At 44.5% G+C, this 15760-nt stretch overlaps 1 non-coding gene across 1 annotated transcript; it reads right to left on the bottom strand.

Moving 5' to 3' along the window:
• Nucleotides 1–14838: 14838 nt before the first annotated feature.
• Nucleotides 14839–14910, bottom strand: trnae-cuc (transfer RNA glutamic acid (anticodon CUC)). Its single transcript has one exon. It is a non-coding gene; the product is annotated as a tRNA-Glu (tRNA).
• Nucleotides 14911–15760: the final 850 nt, after the last annotated feature.

The raw sequence follows: 15760 nt of genomic DNA, 5'->3' as shown, positions 1-15760 counted from the left end.
CAGCATCTGAGAAGCAGGACAGGGAACGTTTCGGGCACAAGCCCTTCATCAGGAATGATGTATGGATGTACAGAGGGGTCTCAGAGTCCCTCCACACCAGTCAATGCCAGTTGTCGGGCAGATGCAGCAGGCAATGAGCGAGGTAATATTACGAAGACGAATTGAGTTCAGAAGTGGGGTCATTGAACATATTCAAGGCGACGTTCATCTGAGTTTTGAGCAACAAAGAAGTGGATGGTTATGGGGGGAGGTAAGAAAATGGTTTTAAGACCAGTACAGGTCAGTCACACAGTCTGACAGCACTGAACAGACCCTTCATCCAACTAGTCCATGCTGAGTATGTTCTCAAACTAAACTCGGCCCACCTACCAGTGTTTGGCCCATAAACCTTCGAAACTTTCGGATTCATGTACTTATCCAAATGTCTTTTAAACGTTGTAACTGTACATGTATAAAATCATGAGGAGCATGGATAGGATTAATAGACAAAGTCTTTTCCGAGGGTGGGTGAGTCCAGACCGAGAGGGCATGGGTTTCGCTTAGAGGGGAAAGATACAAAAGAAATCTAAGGGCAACGTTTTCACGCAAAGGATGGTACGTTTATTGAATGATCTGCCAGAGGAAGTGGTGAAGGCTAGTACGATTGCAACATTTAAAAGGCATTTGGGTAGGTGTATGAATAGGAAGGGTTTGGAGGGATATGGGGCCGTGTGCTGTCAGGTGGGACTAGATTGGGTTGGGATGGTTGGTCGGCATGGACAAGTTGGACCAAACAGTCTGTTTCTGTGCTGTACATCTCTATCTCAATGTCAAACATACTCACTGACCTGGCCTCCACAGCTTTCTATGACAATGAATTCCATAGATTCACCACTCTCTGGCTAAAGAAATTTCTCCTAATCTCCATTCTCACTTTATGCTTAGGCTATGCCCATGGGTATTAGTCTCTCCTCCCAATGAAACACCTACCCAATGTCCACTCTGTCCAGGCCGTTCATTGTTCTGTACGTTTCAGTTAGATCCCCCTTGAATGTGGGCCTGTTAATCAGCATGAAACAAACACTTCAGGATGAGGACTTCCGTGATTAGATCCAACAACGTGAGAATGGAGGGTGAGAGTGTGGTATGGAGATTTTCAGCTTTTAGGGAATAAGGTAGGAAAGAAAGTTTAATACAAATTATAAGTGATCAGATGAGCCGATGGGCCAAGGAGTAGTGGATAGAGTTTAATTTAGACAACTATTAGCTGTTGCATTTTGATGAGGCAACTCAGGGCAGGACCATTGTGATTAATGGTAAATTAATGGAATTCTGTGCTCAAGGAAGCAGTAGAGGCAGCTTCATTAAGACACTGTTGGATGGGTTTTTTTTGCGTGGTAAGGGAATTAAGGGAAGTTGGGATAATGCAATAAGGAGGAGCTGAGACGATTGATCGATCCGCCATGATTTTAATGAATGGCGGAGTAGGGTCGATGGGCCAAATGGCCTACTCCTTCTATTACTTTGAAACGATAACCCTGCGTTTCCCATGGCCAACCCACCTAACCTGCACATTCCTGGACACTGGGCAATTTAGCATAGCCAATCCAAATCAAGGCCAGTGAGCAATGTCGTGATGTGGAAACCAAACACCAGAGAATGATCGAAAGAGACAAGGAGAATAAATGTACTAGCAATCAAAACTGGATTCTAATCATCACAAAAATAAGTCTAAAAGCTCAGTATGTGAATGTGTGCTGCATTGTAACAAAAGCGAATTAATTGACTGCACACATTGTCGAGAATAATTATGATCTGAGACTCCTTACAGAGATATGGCTTCAGAATGACAAGGATTGGATCCGGAATATCGAGGGGATACGTGGCATTCAAGTCGAGTGAGAAGTTCAGTAAAGGTAGCGGGTCGGCACTGCTGATCAAAGCACTGATAGCATGGTAGTCTGGTGTCTGCTCGGATTTCAGGTCCTGATTTCTCTGTCCTCTGATCTCCCTGTTCCCACAGAGTTAAATGTTGTCTGTCCTCAGCTCTGCTCGATTTCTGTTGAAGCTTTGACCCCCTTTGACACCTTCGGGAGCAATAAAATATTCTGAGCCTCCTGGGAATGACACGTTATCTATACCCCTCCTGATTTTAACAATCTCTATAACGTTAACTGTCAACTTGCTAGGCTCCGTTGGAAAAATGTCCCAGCTTCTTCTTAATTCAAACCCTTCATTCCCAGCAACACGCTGGCAAAGTCGGTAATAGGGAATTGTATCAAATCACATAAATGTACTGTCTGAAACAATCTAGCTGTGTTCTGGACTGAGATATTGAGAGTCCCTGCTGTAACTAATTACGAATGCAATAATTTTGATCACAGAATTGGACAATCATTTTGCAACAAAGGGGGCTACTTTGATAAGGAAGTTGTGGTCATTTCTAGGGTAAGTGAACAGTTTGTAGATCAGGGAGATGAAGTTCCAGACACTTGGGAATGGCAAGAAATGAATTTGATAAAGAAGACAAAGAACTGTGGATGCTGGAAATCTGAAACAAAAACTGAGAACACTGGAAAAACTCAGCAGGACTGGAAGCATCTGTGGAGAGAAAGCAGAGTTAAAGTTTCGAGTCCAACAACTCCTCTTCAGGATTCTGAAATAGTTTGTGAGAACCCCTTAAGTCATCTGCCCAGCTTTAAGACCATAATACACAGGATCAGGATGAGGCAAGTTGGCCCATCGAGTCTGCCCCACCAGTCGATCATGGCTGATATGTTTCTCTATCCCATTCTGCTGCCCTCTCCTCATAACCCTTGACCCCTTATTAATCAAGAACTTAACTCTGTCTTAAATGCCCTCAATGACTTGGCATCCTCAACCCTTCTCCGAGTGGAAACATCATCTCCACGTCCACACTATCCAATCATAGAATAGCACAGCGCTGCCTGACCCAATGTGATCTTCAGCATTTGTTGTTTTCAGGAAGGATTCCAGCATCCACAACAACGCGCTTCTAAATTTTGTGCCCAGTTGGTTAGCTCTCCCTGGATCCCGTGAGATTTAACCTTACTCAACAATCCACTGTGTAGTACAATTAACAAAGTTCCCAGCCCCAACCTCTTTCTGCACACATGGGCAGCACGATGGATCAGTGGTTCGCACTGCTGCCTTCCACGCCAGTGATCCACATTCGATTCCAGCCTGCGGGCGACTGTCTGTGTGGAGTTTGCACATTCTCCATGCCATGTCTGCTGGGTTTCCTCCGGGTGCTCTGGTTTCCTCCCAACATCTAAAGATGTGCAGTTTCGGGAGAAGTTGCCATGCTAAAAGGGCCCAAAGTATGCAGGAAGTGTAGTGGAATGGGATAGGGGAATGTGTCCACTTGGGTTACGCTTTGGATGGTCGGTGTGGACTTGTTGGGCTAAATGGCGTGTTTCCACATTGCAGGAATTCTACGTGGCATTCCCCCAACTCCAGAAGCTCAGCACTCTTGGCTTTTCCCATGGACAGTGTGGGGGAGGGAAACAATGTTTTACACGGGAGTAAGGTTCCGTGAGTGTGAAGCTAAAAGTAAACGCAGTGCATTGCTTGAGATGTTTTCCCCGGTATAGCAGAGGGTGAGGGGTGATCTTACAGACGTTTATAGAATCATGAGAGGCATAGATAGGGTAAATAGACAAGGTCATTTCCCTGGCATGGGAGAAGTCCAGAATAGGAGGATAATATGTTTGAGGGGAGGGAGGCAAGTGTAAGGAATGATCTGCCGGAGGAAGTGATGGATTAGGTCCAAGTATAACATTTAAAAGGCATAAGGATGGGTATATGAATAGGAAGAGTTCAGGGGGATATGGCCAAGTGCTGGTAAATGAGACGAGATTAATTTAGGCTATCTGGTCGGCACGGACGAGTTGGACTGAAGGATCTGTCTCTGTGCTGTGTATCTCTGTGACTCTGGCTTGCCCGTCATGTTTGCCATGTCTGCATGTTCAGTTTCTGTCTGGTGTCGGTGTCAATGCCTTGATATCTCATTTCCTCCATCTCCCCACTTCCACCTCCCCAGATGTTAACCATTTCGTGTCTGGTTGTTTCTCAAGAAGCTGCATTGTAGGTTCATCCTGAATTAACACTTTTTTTTGCTTCCCAAAATCAGACTTACTCACTCCTAGATGTCGTGAAAGATACTAACTTTCAGGTGGAGGTATCCAAAATTCTCAGGTGTCTGTCTTGATGTTTTCACTTTTCGGCCTCTGTAAGATCCTGAATCAGTACCGTCGGGAGGATTAGTTTGAGCGGAGTGAGAATAGAGGGGTGAGAGGGGGTGGGATGGTGCTTTCAATTTTGTGGAAAAAGAAAAGAATGTTCTGCAGAAAGTAGAATTGCTTGTTTGGAATTTCTAACCTGGACTGACAGTAATGACTTTTCTAATCTCTTTTTACGGATTATTTGAAGATCTGAAGAGGGACGTTTCAATATCAATAGATGAAGAGCATTGCCTGAAACATTGGCTCTGCTGCTCCTCAGATGCTGCCGGATCTGCTGTGGTTTGACTCTGACTCTCCAGCATTTCCACTTCTCAATTTCAAGTCAATGCATGGCAGTCACTGAATCCATCGGGACTATAACAATTTTCGACTATGATTCTGTGAGAAGTAATCAAGCTTTTTAGTTCCTCTTTCAGTACGTTTTCAGCATCAGTGAGACTGGAAGAGAGACCCGACTGTTGCAGCACTCTGATTGTGGAGCCAATAAAAGTTATACAGACTGGGAAGAGGAATTCACGGCAGGGAGGTGCTGTACACGCGTTTGTGTGCAGCTGAAGCTTCAGTCATGGAGAAACCCAAGGACTCCCGTCCCGTGGAGAAACCATGAAAATGTGGCGACTGTGGAAAAGGCTTCCGTTTCCCATCTGACCTGGAGACTCATGGGCGCAGTAACACCGGGGCGAGACTGTTCTCCTGCCCTGAGTGCGGGAAGACATTCACCAGTTCCTACTTTCTACAGAGACACCAGAGGGTCCATACAGGCGAAAGGCCATTCTCCTGCCCCGAATGCGGGAAGGCCATCAGCGTCCTACTGACCCACCACCGGGTCCACGTATTAGAGAAGCCCTTCAGCTGCTCCAAGTATGGGAAGGCCTTCAACGATACCTCTGCCCTGCTGAGGCAACAGTGGGTCAACACCGGGGAGACACCATTCTCCTGCCTCAAGTGTGGGAAGGGCTTTACCCAGGCATCCCACCTTCGGGTCCATACGGGGGAGAGGCCCTTCCCCTGCCCAGAGTGCGGGAAGGCCTTCAGCCATTCCTTCCACCTGCTGAGGCACAAGTGGGGCCATACTGGGGAGAGGCCGTTCATCTGCCCCGAGTGGAAGCGGAGGTTCTCATCATTCTGCACCTTGCAGAAGCGCCAGCGGGCACACAAGTGCTCCCAACAATCTGATTCTGCTGGTGAAACTGCAGTGGGCCACTGCGAGGAGTGAACCCCTGCACATTCAGACAGTGTTTATAATGGGAGAGTCGGTTGGTTTTTCTTTGTTTTATGCCGTTGTGCTCCCCCACCCCTGCAACTTTGCTTCCAGTGGGCGCTGCTGCTCGTTGAGACCAGGAGCTGTTCTCTTTAGTTTTTTTCTTGTCCAGTTAAATAATTATTGACTCTGTCTGGGAACGAGCTCCAGTCTGTAAGAAATAACTGAATACTTCAGGGTGTCCATTCGCATTCAACAGTGACTTAGAAATTAAATTTATGGTCATGTGCCTGTGAACAACTCATCATCGAAGGATTGCCCAACGGCTTGGCAATCCATTGTTGGGAACTGTTTGCTTGAATTGATGATTTTAAAAATTCTCTTCCTTAACCTACCCCTTTAGTTTCTGTCTATGAGATGGTGGAGGACTTGATCAAACGGATTAAATCATTGCTATTAACTGGATTATCTTGTTTAACTTTGCCAGAGTAAATTTGTGGTATGCATTATTTTGATATTGTTTAAATTATAATTCTGGTGTGCAAGATCTGTTCATCAAGTGTGGTTGTCTTTATGAAACTGCTGTGGGCCACTCCCAGGACTGAGCCCCTGTGCATTCTGACAGTGTGTGTGAAGTGGGAGAGTCAGTGGGCTTTTTTGTTTTATGCCCTTGCCCCGCCGCCAACTGCTTCCATTGGGCGTTGCTGCTTGTTGAGCCCATGGAGCTGTTCTCTCTAGATCTACTGTCCAGTTAAAGAATTGTTGGCTCTTCCTGGGAATGAGTCCCAGCCTGTAAGAAATGGCTAATACTAAGGGGTGTCTATTCACATTCAGCAGTGACTTTTAAATTAGATTTACAGTTACGTGTCGATGAAACAGTCATCGTCCAAGGATTGCACAAAGGCTTGGCAATCCATTGTTGGAAACTGCTTGAATTGGTAAGTTTAAAAAAAATCTTTCTTAATTTGCCGCTTAAGTCTCAGTCTCTGAGATGGTGGGGGACTTAATCAAAGGGTTTAAATCATTGCGATTAATTAGATTATCTTCTTTAACTTTGCCCTCGAAAATTTGCCATATTTATAATTGTTGGTTTTTTATTTAAATTATAATGTTGATGTGCAAGATCTGTTCTTCATCAAGTCTAGTTCGGAACAGTTGATAAATTGAGGGACATTGCATGTTTTAATTTCACTGTGTTGTGAATCTGGTGACAGTGACATTCATTTGTATTGGGTTGCTTACCCTTAGTCGTAGTGTCTTCCACCCTAACTATTCACTATGGTAGTGAGTTCCACAGTCTCACCATACTCTGAGGTTTTTCATGAAATCCTTAGTCGAGAATTGTAAGGGAAAATGTTGACGAGGGTAGAATATAGCGTCTGAACTGCAAAGCCAGGAAGACATTCGACAAAGTAAAATCATGACAATGTAGAGACAAATAATGAAATTTGACAGCAATGAAGAGGTCACACGTCAGAGTTCAAGATAATGGTCGTGACAAAAAGAAAAAGTACTCTGCAGATATTGGATATTGTAATTAAGCAAGTTTCTAGATGCTGTAGTTGGTTGAATACGATAACGTAAGAGATGAAATCACCAAAACCACTAATGTAATTTGATGTCGGTAACCATAAAACAAGTGCATACTATTGATTGATATAGGTCAATTGCATGCAAGTAGGCCATTCAGGCCATCGAGTCAACATTGACTGACCATCCCATCCAGACCCACTTCGTTACCCTATCCCTGTAACCCTGCATCTCCCATGGTCAATCCACCCTCACCTGCACATCCTTTGGACTGTGGGAGGAGGCCAGAGCACCAGAGGAAGCCCACGCAGACTCAAGGGGAGAATGTGAAATCTCCACACAGCCAGTCGGCCCAAGGGTGGGATCAAATCCAGGTCACTGATGCCGTGAGGCAGCAGTGCTAATCACCATGCCACCATCACATGCTGCTCTCTAGAGAAGTGAATTTCATAGACTCGAGAACACTTCAGAGAAAAATAAAACTCTCCTATCTTAAATGAGAGACTAGTCTCTGGCTAGAAATGAGTGGACATTACATTTACATTAAGTCCTCTCCAGATGTTATGCAGCTACATCAGATCATCTGTTTCTTCTAAACTCAAACTGATACAAGCCCAACTCACATCCCCTTTTCCCTGATTATAAGTTGAGTAAATGAGCCACCCTCGACCTCACTGGCATGACAAAGGATGCCATCAATCCAAGTTGACCTTAACTGCCTCACCTCTTGACCCCCACGCCACAATGTGGTCAGCCGCAACCCAGCCCTGAACGAGAGCAGAGGAACCTAATAGACAGCAGTGAGGTGGACAACGAATTCCCAGAGAATATTGTTCAAGTGTGAAATTTGTTCAGCTCACATTCGGATCACTGCAGGGACTATGTCTCCTGTCATTTAAATGTCTTTGATCCCAATAACAGTCTAGTTTTGTTGTATATTGTGTGTGTTTTATCTGTGTTTCACTACATCATTTTCTGATGCTGTCATTCCCATTAGGATGTGCGAATTCAGTAATAGATAATAGTCTCAGTTCTGAATTTTCCTTGAGTATTGGTGTAGAACGTACGAAGTGTCAGTCATATTGGAAGAAGCTGCACTGTATATTTAACCCTTTCCTGTACATCTCCGGGGACTGTATGCATGGGGAAGTGTAGAGGAAGTTTTACTCTGTATCAAACCCAATGCTGTCTCTGTCTTTGCAGTGTTTGTTGGGGACAGTGTTGAGGTAGCTTCACGTTCAATTTAAGAGTAGAGGAAGCTTTATTCTGATTGTAATCCCATGCTGTCCTTGTCCTGGGAGGTTTAGATGGCATCAATAATTGAAGTGAATGCAGACTTGGCTGTGGGAGTGGAGGGTACTTCTACTTGAGCACACCCAACTTTGAGATTGCTGTGCTGATCAAGTCAATCTCAGACACCTTCATGCACTTTTCCAACCAACCACAGGGTGGTTAAGGATGGATATAAATGCTGGCGTTGCCAGCGATGCCCACATCCCATGCATGAATAAATACTTTCTGTTTAAAAGTTACATTCACGTTCCAAACCCTCTAATGCATGATTACTTCCATGGAAAATTCCTGTCTGTTAGGAATTTAATTTTAAAATATATAAATGTGTCAACCATGTAGAAATATAACAAGAACAACAAATGGAGCAGGTAACAGGTAATGAGCAGGACCAGAATGCTGAGTCAGCCTGACCCCCATGGCTGAGAGAGTTCTCCCAGATGTTGAAGTTACACCAGTGCCTTTTACTCTTGCAGCTTCCCCAAACGTTTGTCCCTGATGTAAGATCATTCAATGACCCGAAGTACGAACTGTTTTTATCTCCATAGCTGGTGCCAGACTTGCTGAGTACTTCCAGCCCATCTGCTCCACCCTTTTATGGGATTTGAGCTTCTCTAAGTCAGTATAATGAAGAACTGCAGATGCTGGAGATCTGAAACACAAAATGCATCAAATGCTGGAGAAATCCAATAGGACTGGCAGCACATGTGGAGAGAGAAGCAGAGTTAACATTTCAAGTGCTGTGACCCTTCTTCACAACTGTTCTGGGCTCAGGCCAGGATATTGACTATGTTTCTTTCTCTCTTTCTCCACCGGTGTTGCCAGACTGGCTGAGTTTCTCCAGCAATTTCTGTTATGACACTTTCACAATTTTGATGTTTGTTATCCATCCCGAAGTGCAAGGTGTCTTGCTTGTGCCAATTCAGAGGGCAGTTTAACAGTCAACCACATTGCTGTGGGTCTGGAGTCATACGTAAGCCAGACCAGGTAAGGATGGCAGTTTCCCTCCTGAAAGACATTGGTGAACATGGGTTTTTATGACAATTGACGTCAGTGCCATCGATACCATACTGATACGAACTTTGTGTTCTCCGTTTATGCTTTGAATTATTCACATCTCACCTCTTGCTCTGGTGGGATTTGAACTCATGTTCCTTGGATTACTCATCCTGTGGCATTATGACTACTCTGTTGTTTCCCATTCTTTGCTATTTTGTGTTTGCTGTTCCCGTCTTTGTCCTCTGATGTTTGGGAAATTGAACCTGTTTAAAAGATTGCCCTAAACTTGCCCCTTTGATCAAGTCTTTGGTCACCTGTCCTAATCTGTGCTCCGGTCTTGTGATTTTTAAAGGAATTTTCATTATGTTCATGTGAAGCACTTTGACATAGTTAACTGTACCACAGGTATTATTTGAATGCAGCTTGTATCCTTATCTTAATATCTGAAAGTACAGGGTCATATTTTTAATGTAGAAGACCAAAATGAGGATGATTTCTTTTCTTTCTGAGGGTTGTGTGTCTTCCTCCAAAGGCAGTGGATTCAAAATCTTTAAGGCAGAGGTAGATAGGATCTTGATAACCAAGTGGATGAAAGATTGTCTGGGATGTGTTGGAATGTAGAGTTGAGGTTGAATTCAGATTAGCCATGATCTTATTGAATGTTGCAGCAGGCTCGAAGTGCCGAGTGGCCTATTCCCGCCCATTATGTATTTGTATCAAGCAGTCTGTGTCTCCCCTCTTATAACTATGAACTGGGTAATTCCTTTCAAATATTGCTCCTTGTAGACAGTTAATTTCACACCAGATGGCCCCCTATTGAGAGCAGGCACATTGTAGCAATTGCAGTATTTCTTGTGTTAATTTTGTTGCTTCTTACTCAGTGTTGCTGAGAATCTTCGAAATAAAAACCAAAACACTATTATTATCGCACCAATGAAAGTGTTGGTTTGGATGTAACATTGTTGAATTAGCCATTCCCATCTCTTCCAGAATTCTGTGTTTAAAGCCCTCTAGTCTCGTTTCCACCAGTGAAACAGTTCTTATCAAGGTCATGTTTGACATTCTTTGCAACGGTGACAGGGATGAACATTCCGTCGTCGACCTGCGGACAGCCTTGATCAGGGTTAATGACAGTACTGACCCTCTCCAGCATCACTCTATCCTCTGGGAGGGTCTGCTTTTAGCGTCTTCCGTTATTATTTGTTTAACCGTAGCTGCTGGTGTTGGCATTAATACTGATGATAGCCAACTGTGCCTGAACACCACTTCTCTCCCGACTCCTCTGTTATTCAAATTTTACCAATAATTTTATTTGAATGCCTGCCCAATTTCCAGCATTGGATAACCATAAACATTCCCTTAGTTAAATATTGTGAAGTGTGAAGCCATTGTTTTAGTCCCCAAGTTCGACCTGAGCCCCCGTCCTACACCCGCCCCCACCCCATTAACTCTGTTGACAGCCTTCATATCACATTTAAAACTCAGATCGATAGATTCGGGATCAGTCGGGGGATGGACAGTTACAGGAAAAGGTCAGGAAAGTGGATGTGGGGAATGCCAGAGCACCCAGAATCCTACTGAAGGGAGAAGCAGGCTCAAGGGGCTGAATGGCATATTCCTGTTCCTATTTCTTATGGTTCTCGAGCCCTTACCTCTGATACAGGACACTGACTTCATTGTGTGCCATTACTGAGAATGCTGATGTATCCTTATGTAACATCAACAACTTAACAGCTGCTAAAACCTCTTGCTCCTCTATTATCTCTAAACACAATAAGCAAATGTGTTCAGGGGAGGCGATCGCCGACTTTATTATCACCAGACTATTCACCCAGATAATATTCTGGAGACTTGGGTTCAAAACCTGCCACAGCAGATGGTGGAATCTGAATTCAGTATAACTCTGGAATTAAGAGTCAAATGATGAAATCGTTGTGGTTTGTTGTCAAAACTTATCTGGTTTCCTGCTGTCCGAACCTGGTCTGATCTACATGTGATTTCAGATCCACTGTCAGCTGGTTGAATCTTCACTGCCCTTTCAATCAAAACCTCCACTATAACCTCCCTACTTTTATCCTCCATTTATAGGCCAATCTCTTTTTTGCCTTCCCTATTAGTCACTGTACTGTTGTGGTTCTGTTCGCTGAGCTGGGAATTTGTCTTACAAACGTTTTGTCCCCTGTCTAGGTGACATCCTCAGTGCGTGGGAGCCTCCTGTGAAGCGCTTCTGTGCTGTTTCCTCCGGCATTTATCGTGGCCTGTCTCTGCCTCTTCCGGTTGTCAGTTCCAGCTGTCCGCTGTAGTGGCCGGTATATTGGGTCCAGGTCGATGTGTTTGTTGATAGAGTCTGTGGATGTGTGCTATGCCTCTGCAAATTCCCTGGCTGTTCTCTGTTTGGCTTGCCCTATAATGGTAGTGTTGTCCCAGTCGAATTCATGCTACTTGTCGTCTGTGCGTGTGGCTACTAAGGATAGCTGGTCGTGTCATTTCGTGGCTAGTTGGTGTTCATGTATACGGATCGTTAACTGTCTTCCTGTTTGTCCGATGTAGTGTTTTGTGCAGTCCTTGCATGGGATTTTGTTTACTACATTAGTCTGCTCATGTTGGGTATCGGGTCCTTCGTTCTGGTGAGTTGTTGTCTGAGCGTGGCTGTTGGTTTGTGTGCTGTTATGAGTCCTAGTGGTCGCAGTAGTCTGGCTGTCAGTTCAGAAATGCTCCTGATGTATGGTAGTTTGGCTAATCCTTTGGGTTCCGGCATGTCATCGTTCCGTTGTCTCTCCCTTAGGCATCTGTTGATGAAATTGCGAGGTTATCCGTTTTTGGCGAATACATTGTATAGGTGTTCCTCTTCCTCTTTTTGCAGTTCTGGTGTACTGCAGTGTGTTGTGGCCCTTTTGAATAGTGTCCTGATGCAACTTCGTTTGTGTGAGTTGGGGTGGTTGCTTTCGTTGTTCAGGACTTGGTCTGTGTGTGTGGTTTTCCTGTAAACCTTTGTGGTGAATTCTCTGTTCGGTGTTCTCCGTACTGTCACGTCTAGGAATGGGAGTTGGTTGTCCTTTTCTTCCTCTCTAGTGAATCGGATTCCTGTGAGTGTGGCGTTGATGATCTGGTGTGTGTTCTCTATTTCTGTGTTTTTCATTATTACAAAGGTGTCATCCACATATCTGACCCAGAGTTTAGGTTGAATTTGTGGTAAGTCTGTTTGTTCTAATTTTTGCATTACTGCTTCTGCTATGAGTCCAGAGATCAGTGAGCCCATGGGTGTTCCGTTGATTTGTTCGTATATTTGGTGGTTGAATGTGAAGCGTGTTGTGAGGCACAAGTCCAGTAGTTTAAGTATGCTGTCTTTGTTGATAGGTTCAACGTCCGGTTGTCTGTTATGTCTGTCCAGGAGTTTGGCTATTGTTTCTTTGGCTAGGGTTTTGTCGATGGAGGTGAACAGTGCCGATACATCGAATGAGACCACAATTTCTTCCTTGTCTATGTGTATATTTCTGATGATGTCCAAGAATTCCTGTGTCGATTGTATAGATTGTCTGGATCCGCTGATCAGGTGTTTCAGTTACTGCTGTAGTTCTATGGCCAGTTTGTGTGATGGTGTCCCTGGTAGAAATAATATGGGTCTGAGTGGGATGTCTGGTTTGTGCACTTTGGGTAGTCCATAGAATCTGGGGGTGTTGTTGCTTTCAGGTTTCATTCTTTGTAGGTCAGACCTGGTTATCTGTCCGTTTTTTTGTTGATTCCTCAGTGTGTTGTTTATCCTATTGGTGAGCTGTGGGATGGGGTCAAACTCCCTCTTTTGGTGGGTGTTGCAGGAAAACATGAACCTCTTCCCACACTCGGACCAGCTGAAAGGCCTCTCCCCGGTGTGGACGGACTGTGCATCAGCAGGGCTGAGGAATTGATGAAGGCCTTCCTGCACTTAGTGCAACTGAACGACCTCGCCCCCATGTGGACGTACCAATGGGCCAGCTGGTTGGAAGAAATAGCAAAGCCCTTCCTGCACTCGGGGCAGAAGAACGGCCTCTCTCAGTGTGGACCCACTGGTGTCTCAGCAGTTGGGAAGAACTGCTGAAGGCCATCTCGCACTTGGGGCCGGAGAACAGCCTTCCCCGATGTGGACCAACTGATGCGACAGCAGAGCAGAGGAATCACTGAAGGCCTTCCCACACTGAGGGCAGCAGAATGGCCTCTTCCCCTCTGTGGACCAATTGGTGCTTCAGAACCCTTTCAAATTTCACAATATTCTTCTGATAGGTGGGAGACCAGAATTGCACACAATATTTCAAAAGTGGTCTAACCAATGTCTTGTACAGGCACAACATAACTTCCCAACTCCAATACTCAGAGGATTGTGAATGCTTTCAAAACCCACAAAAAACAAAATGGAAAGAATGGAGGGACAAACCGAATTTTTGAGAGTCAGCTTGAAAGCATCAATGAGAAATCGGCGGACTGCGTTTATTGGGTAGCCATTCTCCTTAAATACACTATGTACGTATTTCTCTTGTGCTTTTCGTAGTTCTTCTGTGCTGCAGTTTGTAGTGGCTCGTTGAAATAATGTCCTGATGCAGCTTCGTTTGTGGGTGTTGGGATGATTGCTTCTGCAGTTAAGTATTTGGTTTGTGTGTTGTTTTTCTGTAGATGCTAGTTTGAAGTTCCCCATTGACTCTTCGCTCGACTGTGACATCGAAGAATGTCACTTTGTTGTTGTTCTCCTCCTCTTCAAACCAGGAGCCCCCCGCTTAGATCATAGTTTCACGACTTGGAACACCAATATACAGACTAGTCAAAGGCCTCCACTGAAGGCTAAAACACCAAGTCAAAGATTCACTCCACTCCATTTACTCCATCCAAGAATTCCTGAACACCAAAGACACTAAGATAGAAGAGGATGGAATAATGTTGTCCTTTGACATAATAGCCCTGTTCACATCCACTGAAATCAACGTGGCCAAAGAAAACTGAAGACACTACTCGAAGAACCAAAGACACAAACACAGCATCAATTTAATCAGCAAAGATAACGCTGTCGACCTCATGGAACTGTGCCTTACCACCCACTTCATATTCAGTAACAAGCCCTACAAATAAATCAACGAAATACATATGAAACCACCAGCATCAGGATTCTGAGCAGAAGTAATAATGCAGACACTCGAACAAACAGCCATTCCAACGATCCAACCCAGTCTTTGAGTCCGCTACAGCGATGACACTTCTGTCATCAAACAATGAAACAAATTAGAGGAAACCTAAAACACCATCAACAATATCCTTACTGGCATAAAATTCACAAAAGAGGAGAACAGCAAGAAAGGGCCATTTCTAGATGCCACAGTAGAGCAAACAGTCAATGGTCAATTCAAATCAGTGTCGACAGGAAAACAACGCACGCGAACAAAGAACTTAACGACAGAAGCAATCACCACTACACATACAAACAAATCTGAATGAGGACACTATTTCAACGAACCACTGCACACTGCAGCACCCAGGAACCACGAAGATCAATAAATATCTGTACAGCGCATTTGCGAAGAACATGCAGCCTACAAACCCGCTGAAAACTGCTTCCCTGACCGGGAATCGAACCCGGGCCGCGGGGGTGAGAGCGCCGAATCCAAACCACTAGACTACCAGGGAGATGCGGGGGCATCCTTACAGCTATACTGAAAATTTCTTCCCTGCTCGGAAATCGAATCCGGGCCGCGGTTGGTCGAACTGGGCTACCAGAACTGGACAAGATATTCCAGAAGAGGCCTCATCAATGTCCTGAAAAACTTAAACTTAACGTCCCAACTAGTGTATACAAAAGACTAAGCAATGAAGGGAAGTAAGTTAAATGCCTTTGAACCATCCTGTCTGTAGGTGATGCAAATTACAATGAATTATGTACCTGCATCCCTAGCTTCCGTGTTCTCCAACACGACGTCAAGCCCTGCTCCTTTTGTTATACCAAAATGGAATACCTTCCACTTATCCAGATTTAACTCCATGTCACATTTTTTCAGTCCAACGACTCATTGGATTAAGAATTTTGAATCTTAGATGATCTTCTTCATTGTCTACAATACTGACGTCGCCTGCAAACCTACGCAGCATGCCTGCTGTGATGTCCACTGTTTTCACATATAGATCAATGATTCATATTTACATGTAGTGGCAGGGATTTAGCAGTGTGCAGATCATACAACAGTTAATCATGCAATTCACCATGAGGAAGAAAGCTTCGGACTACAAGGAGATTCCAAACAATTGGAAATAAAAATGGTGAAAGCAATTCATTCCAGGGAAGTGGGTGAAAGTGAAGTAAAATCAAACTTCAAGCCAGCCGCCCTCGCTCCAGTTGTGGTACTCAGTTATCTCAGCAAGATGCACTGTAGATTGCTGTTATTATAAACGGGAACAAATTTTCCCTTCTGCCCCGCCTTTGACCATGAGCACTTCCAACCTCTGAATTGCTTGCGCCTCTAAACCGTCATGGAAATATCGT

The sequence above is a fragment of the Chiloscyllium punctatum genome, chromosome 31 (genome assembly GCF_047496795.1).
Source record: "Chiloscyllium punctatum isolate Juve2018m chromosome 31, sChiPun1.3, whole genome shotgun sequence".
NCBI lineage: Eukaryota > Metazoa > Chordata > Chondrichthyes > Orectolobiformes > Hemiscylliidae > Chiloscyllium > Chiloscyllium punctatum.
The sequence above is the reverse complement of the archived record's forward strand: the minus strand, read 5'-3'. Positions and strand labels throughout refer to the sequence as shown.